This window comes from Papio anubis, chromosome 10 (assembly GCF_008728515.1).
Source record: "Papio anubis isolate 15944 chromosome 10, Panubis1.0, whole genome shotgun sequence".
In the NCBI taxonomy this organism is placed as follows: Eukaryota; Metazoa; Chordata; class Mammalia; order Primates; family Cercopithecidae; genus Papio; species Papio anubis.
The window spans coordinates 46,733,822-46,741,572 of record NC_044985.1 but is presented as its reverse complement, the minus strand read 5'-3'; positions in this window follow the sequence as shown (position 1 = coordinate 46,741,572).

Below are 7,751 nucleotides of genomic sequence, written 5' to 3'. Positions count from 1 at the left end.
GAAGTTATATATATTATTTCTAATCTTCATTTACTTCACTTAAAGCCTATTTTTAAAAGAAAGAGTGCCCAGTTCTTCGTTCAAATGTTAAGAAATTTGCCTATGCCCACAATTAATCATGAAAACCCACAAAATTTTCATTATTGGGAAAAATGGAGATTCATGCAGAGTTCAAGTATAAAAAAAGTAAAGACAGCATTGTTTCATCACAAGAAAATTTTATGACCCATTTCATAGATTCACACATTCTATCTATATTCATTTTTATCTCTGTATATAAACTTGTATTTAGAACATTCATCTATCTAATCACTTCTCGGCCTTTTGGTTAAAATCAAGTATAGAATATTCATTTATATATATGTCTATAACAACATGTAAATGCAAACACAATGTATATATACACATACACATAAATAGAAAAATACCAGAAAGAGCATAAAATAAATTAACTCTGAAGAGAGATGAGAAATCATTGGGGTAGGCAGTGTGCAGAGGACTTACAACTTTTTGCTATATTTATTTTTATCATTGAGGGATTTCATAATGAGAATGAATATTCATTTTGACTTTAAAAAGAAATTAATTAAAAATGCTCAATATTTTGAATTTATAATATATAATGTATAACATATATTATTCATGAGCTTAAGAGTAAGAAGATTTTATGATTAAAAATGTGTACAGACAAGACATTTTTAATTGAATACTTATTAGACACTTTAAAAAGTTGTAGGTTTTCCACATGCACTTTACCATAATCACAGATTTCTCTCACTGTGATAGGTATAGTATCTTTGAGAAAGACCTCTATTTGTGTTAACAGAGTTCTGTTTCAGGTATTCAATTCAAGAAAAAATGAAAGCAATGTTTCTCAAGCTTTATTCTTTTTTAAATGATGACCTGTAAAAAAATCCAGATACTGATTCAGTAGATTGGGAATAAAACCTGCATTTTTGAAAGCTGGCAGATGATGTTTTTTTCTGCTAAGGATGCCTACAATTATCTACAAAATACTCAAAATCTAAAAATTGAAATTTTAATTAACCAATTAATTAACTAAAAGTTAAAGCAAACTGATAGATTCATGTTTACAAGTTTCCAGGTTAATTAGATTTGCTGTTTTCATCTCAATGTTTGCCCTAGCGCTCTAATGTCTAAATGGCCATGGAATCATGTTATATCAAAGATCATTTGGCTGTCATGGTAGGTTTCATTCAGGGTTCATTAGCTGCAAGTAAGTGAAGCAGGCAATTGTTTGGAAGGGAAAAGGTAGTTCACAAAATATTAGGAAAAAAAAACCAAATCATTGAATCGTTGAGCTTAGAAATGACAGGTTGAAGGCAGCTGTTAATATGTGAGACGAAGAAACGGTCAGTCTCTTCTGGATGTTATGATGGTAGGTCTTTTTGGCGTTGGTCATTCATACTTTCAATTCCAAGTTGAATGCATCTAATTACCCCAACTTGGATCTTCCAAAGCAAAATGAAGGTTCTGTTAATAGAAGAAAAATGAGTAGAAAATGGGTGGCAAAACGACAGAGGCCTACAGTTTCATGATATACAGAATCATCTATTTACCAGGTAACTGGAAAGGTAACTAGACCAAAATACTACACATCATCTCATAAATTCCCAAATTTTGTGTGTGTGTGTGTGTGTGTGTGTGCATTCAATAGTTTTTCCCCCAGGACAATTACAATTTATGAAGCAATTATGAAAGCATCTTTGGATTTATGGAGTAGTTGTATCAGATTGATTTTACATGCCCTTTTTTGCATTTCAATATCTCTAAAATTTGGATGTATTTTACCATTTTACAACTTATGACATTTTAGCATTGGACATTTTAGCAGCGATTTGAAGCATTTCCTTTAGTGACACAAAAAGTGATGATGCACCTCACAATTGATGGCATTGTATATTTTATGAAATATGATAGTGATGTGAGGATTAAATAAGACAATGTTTATAAAGCACAATGGTTGTGCTTTATAAATAATGACGGTCATGATGTTAGAAATGGTAATGATTATATACTCGCCTGAAGGAGTTAGCTTGTTGCAGCATACAAATGCAAATAATTAAATTAATCTTACCAGTGTAATTTGAAACATCACACTTGTGAAATTTTGTTATCCAAATTATTTCATGAAATTCAAGGAAGATATACAACTATCTGACTTATATGACAAAATGCATGTTCTTCTTTTAAACAAAAATTGTAAAGGGGAGTAGTCAATACACTTCCCAGTGAGAAATAAGCATCTGTGCAGCCCTAGAGATAGCCTAGGAATTCAAATGAATTGCTACTTTTTCCTCATAAAATCTGTTTATAAAAGTTTACAGATGTAAATTTTGGGACTAGGAAAGAAGTGCATTATTAAGATAAACAAATAGTTTAGACTACTCAAATTCATGGTAAACTCAGTTGATATAGACATTTATCACTTGATCCAGAGACATCTTTAAGTTCCAGTGGCTTACATAGAGTCGTGACATCAGCAGGAGGATACTTGTTGTTGGTTATTACCTCTCCATACAATATCTGCTGAGATGATCTGCTGGTATTTGCAATCGATCCAGTCTCAGCCACATGGGAACATGTTTGTTCCTATTTCTCCACTAGGTTCCATGGGAATTTCTGAAATTGTAATAGTTCCATTTGCCGCGGCACCCCCAGATAGCCATTTTTACTCTACTCTCCTGTGCCCTGGTAACATGAGAACACTTACCTCCTATCAGATCCCTAGGCATGAGATGGGACACAGGCCTTTTCTACTATCATGTCTCTAAGTTTATCTGGAGTAGTTCTATTGATCATTTCTCCTTCCTCACAAGGGGCTGGCATAGGGTCCTTTCTCAGCAACTCTTACCAGTTTCTAACATTCTTACTACTTTCTTTGTTGCAGCAAATTTTATCTTTTTTAGGATAGAAAAACTACCTATAGTTCTGTCACCCCAGTTCAAATAATAATGCCCCTTTTTGTTTTCTTATGGAATTCGTTATGATCTCTCATATATATTGAATATAGTAGGGATACTATACAATTTTGCTTTCACCACTAAACTTTACATTTACTGTATGGGGTTCTCTAATTTTCTATAAGATAGCACATTATCAAGTTGAGGTTTCTTTTTTTCTATTTCTGACTTTATATTTTTTAAAATATCTAAAATTCTTTATGCTGGTGTTCTCTTTAGATAAATTTAATTACTTCCAGTTTTCTTAATGTTGAATTATTTTTGTATTCTTAGAACAAATCCTACTTGGTTACAATGCAACCTGTTAGTATTCTGTTGGAGACAATTTATAATGTTTTATCTAGAACCTTTATATCCATATTTATAAGTAATATTGGTCTACTTTTCTTTTTCATTAAGTTTACAGTTTTTGTTTTAGCTTAGTATTATCAATATTCCTCATATAAGAAATATGTGTCACTACTAAATAACAAATAAATAGTTGCTTTATGGGGGATATTTTAATCAAATAATTTGTCATGTATACATATATATACACACATACATGCATATGTATATAAATAAAATATACATGAGAAGGGTATTAATCTTCTTTCTGGGGGGTCCTCTACATACCAAATTCTTTTGCTTTGTATACAACTTCAATCAACCGATTCTAATATATTTTTACCTTGCACTTGAACTCTACATTATTTTAATAACAGGTATGCCACCAGTGTTGCCACTAAGATATTTTACATATTATTGTTCAAGTAATCTTCCCAAATCTCATCATTGCCACGTTTGGTTTCCTTTTCAAAATTTCCATTCTAATACTCATTTGTAAATATTGTGTTTTAATCAGGTAAGAGGTTAGGTAAATTTATTTTTTGATGTTTATAATTACAATAAAATATGCTAAAACTAAGCATGGTTTAGACATATCCTAATTCTGAATGTACTTTAGAATCTATTAGAACAAAGAAGAATTTTCACTAAATAATTTGTCTTTGTATGATTACTGTAAAAATAGGGTAGGAGGAATTTTGTGGTTCTGGATTCGAGATAAAACAATTTTATCTCAGTGTTCAAGAAAAATTGACTGTCATATATAAAGCAACAATATATTTTTTGATCTATATGAACATATGTAGTATTTGCATTAAAGAGTTTTAAGAAGCAAATATTGTCAGTTGTAATTTATACAAAACATGTGTATGTTTGTCATTCATCAAAAATCTGGAGTGCTTTAGTTTGTATGTAATCTTGAGAAAATTAAATGAATCTTGGCTAAATATAGAGCTGAAGCTCCTTTGATGCTACTGAATCTCTTCTGTCTTTGCAGAATGCACAGTTTTCATTCATCTTAGGAAAAGATCACACATACACATACATACATGCATGTGCATAAAGTAATATATAATCACATAAATTATATTTAAATATGTGCATTCATATGTATAAATTAATATATATGTAAATAAACATGACCTATGGTTATTAATAAATGCATTACATTAAAGTCAAGGAACAGAAATTGTGCAAATGCAAAAAGTGATGGAACCACAGTGGCACATCAAATTTCCAAAATACATATTCTACAATGTACTTGAAATATGAAACAGCACTCATTTCCAGCATCAGAAAAATACACCAAAAACTCCTTGGTTGAATCTATTTTGGTCTGTAGACTGAATTCTTATTTATATACCAAAGTAGCTAAGTTTAGTAATTCTTTCTACTCTGTTAAGAGCTGTAAATCAACACTCTTAGAATAAAATTAAGCTTCTCACTGTAACATGTTTAATATTCATTTTTAAGTTTTATCATTTTCGGATATAACCTGATTTCTTTTAGGCAATAGCTAGATTCTCAATCTCTCAACCACTGCCTTATGCCTTTCATCTGTGTTAACTCCAAGAATTGGCACACAGCCCCACGGTATGGATATGGGCCTCAAAAGAACTTCTGGAATTAAATTTTCATACAGATTGTTGGAATATGTGCTTGAAATCAAAATGAAGGGAAATTAGACAAAGAAAACATAGTTTTTAGAAACAAGAATCTGTATACTGAAATTCATACCTTATATAATCATACAATTTGTTGTTGCATTTAAAAGGGGGATATAAAAGAAAGGGCATTCCAGGCAAGAAGAGCCTAAGGAAGGCAAAAAAGTTGAATTTAAATATGTTTATCTTGTGCCCAGAGACTGGCATGGTCCCTGATACAGAGCAGCTGCAAAATAAATATTTATTAAATGTGTCAAATTAGGGTTGCACTGGTAAATAATCTTGCTTTTCTGTATAAAGAGCCTGTATCCCCAACTCTAGTGTATGCAAAAACACTCAAGAGACTTAAGTATTGAGTTTCCAAATTTTTTTTTAGAAACTCTCATTTGTGTTTCCTGCCCCAATCTTAAAATCTGTAAGTTCCCCAAACAATTATTTTCTTTTACTTTGCCTGTTCCAAATTGATTGTTATTTTTGAATCCTTCTGCATCCGTTTAATTATAGCATATCATACATCTAATACCCTTGTTGAGGTATACCTGCAACCTCTTGAGTCTCACAATCCAAGTGTGCCTCTATTTCCATAGGCATCGATGAAAAGACCATTTATGAGCTTGTAGTTAAAAAGCTGTGGTTCCACTCAGCTGACTTTTTTCTTCTAAGGCTTTTACCCCTCTGATATATCTATAATATTTCTGCTGTACAGTGGATATATTTCTCAAGAATCTTGTTAGTAACTTAAATTCATCTAAGATTTAATAGATAGATTTAATATTGTATACTCTCCTATCTCTTATACTTCCCACAATATAATTTTAGTTTAAAAAGTCTAGCCAAAAACATAATACTTATATAAATCTAGCACAATATGTACAGGATCTACATGAGCAAAACTAAAAAGCTTCAATAAAAGAAATTTAAAAAGAACCAAATAAATGGAGAAATATTCCATGTTCATGGATAGGAAGATTCAATATTGTCAGTTATTCCCAACTTGATCTATACACTCAAAACAATCACAACAAAATTCCAGCAACTTATTTTGCAAATATAGAAAACTGATTTGAAAGTTTATATGGAGAAGCAAAATACCCAGGAGAGCCAGCACAATATTGAAGGGCAGGAACAAAGTTGGAAGACTGATGCTACCTGACTTTAAGACTTACTATAAAGCAATAGTCATAAAGATATTGTAGTATTGTCAACAGAATAGACAGATAGATCAATGGAACAGAAACAGAATAGGGAGCCCAGAAATGAACCCACATAAATATAGCCAACTGATCTCTTACAATGAAGCAAAGGCAATACAATAGAGAAACACTACTCTTTTCAACAAATGGTGCCCAAACAACTGGACATAATATGCAAAAATAAAATAAACTTAGACCTTATGTCTTTCACAGAAAAGAGTCTCAAAATGGATTCCAGACCTAAATGTAAAAAACAAAACTGTAAAACTCCTAAAAGATAACATAGGAGAAAATTGAGATGACCTTGGGTTTGGCAATGACTTTTCAGACAAAAACATGATCCACAAAGAAAGAATTAATAAGCTAGACTTCGTTCACATTAAAAATTTTGGATCTGCAAAAATAACTGTGAAGAGAATAAAAAGACAAGCCAAAGACTGAAGAGAATATTTGCAAAAGACGTATTTGATAAAGGGCTGTTATTAAAAACATACAAGGAACTCTTTTTTTTTTTTTTTTTTTTTTGAGACGGAGTCTCACTCTGTCACCAGGCTGGAGTGTGGTGGTGCAATCTCGGCTCACTGCAACCTCTGACTTCCTGGTTCAAGCGATTCTCCTGCCTCAGCCTCCTGAGTAGCTGGGATTACAGGCATGTGCCACCCCACCTAGTTAATTTTTGTATTTTGAGTAGAGACAGGGTTTCACCATGTTGGCCAGGATGCTATCGATCCCCCGAACTCTTAAAACTGAATACTAGGAAAACAAACAACACAATATACATATAAGCTGAAGATCTTCACAGTCATCTCACTAAAAAAGACATACAGATAGCAAACAAGGCTATGAAAATATGCTCCACATTACATACCATCATGCACATGCAAATTAAAACACAGTGAGATACCACTACACACCTTTAAAATGGCCGAATTCAGCACCAAGTACACTAAAGATATGGAACAATAAGGACTCTTACTCATTACTGGCGGGAATTCAAAATGGTACAGCCACTTTGGAAAGCAGCTGGTCAGTTTCTTATAAAAGTAAACAGACTCTTATATGATCTAATAATCATGCTCCTTGCTGTCGACTCAAAGCAGTTGAAAACTTATGTCCACACAAAAAGCTGCATATGGATGTTTATATCAGCTTTATTTATAAATGTCAAAACTTAGAGGTAACCAGGATATCTTTCATTCCCTTTTATTTTTAAATTAAACTTTAAGTTCCGGGATACATGTGCAGAACGTGCAGGTTTGTTACATAGGCATACGGGTACCATGGCGGTTTGCTGCACCTATTAACACATTATCTAGGTTTTAAGCCCTGCATCCATTAGGTATTTGTCCTAATGCTAACCCTCCCCTTGCCCCCCAGCCCCCGACAGGCCCCAGTGTGTGATGTTCCCCTCTCTCTGTCCATGTGTTCTCATTATTCAACCCCCACTTATAAGTGAGAACATGCGGTGTTTGGTTTACTGTTCCTGTGTTAGTTTGATGAGAATGATGGCTTCCACAGGATGTCTTTCAATAGTGAGTGGATTAAAAAAACTAGGGTACATCTGGATAATGGGATATTATTCA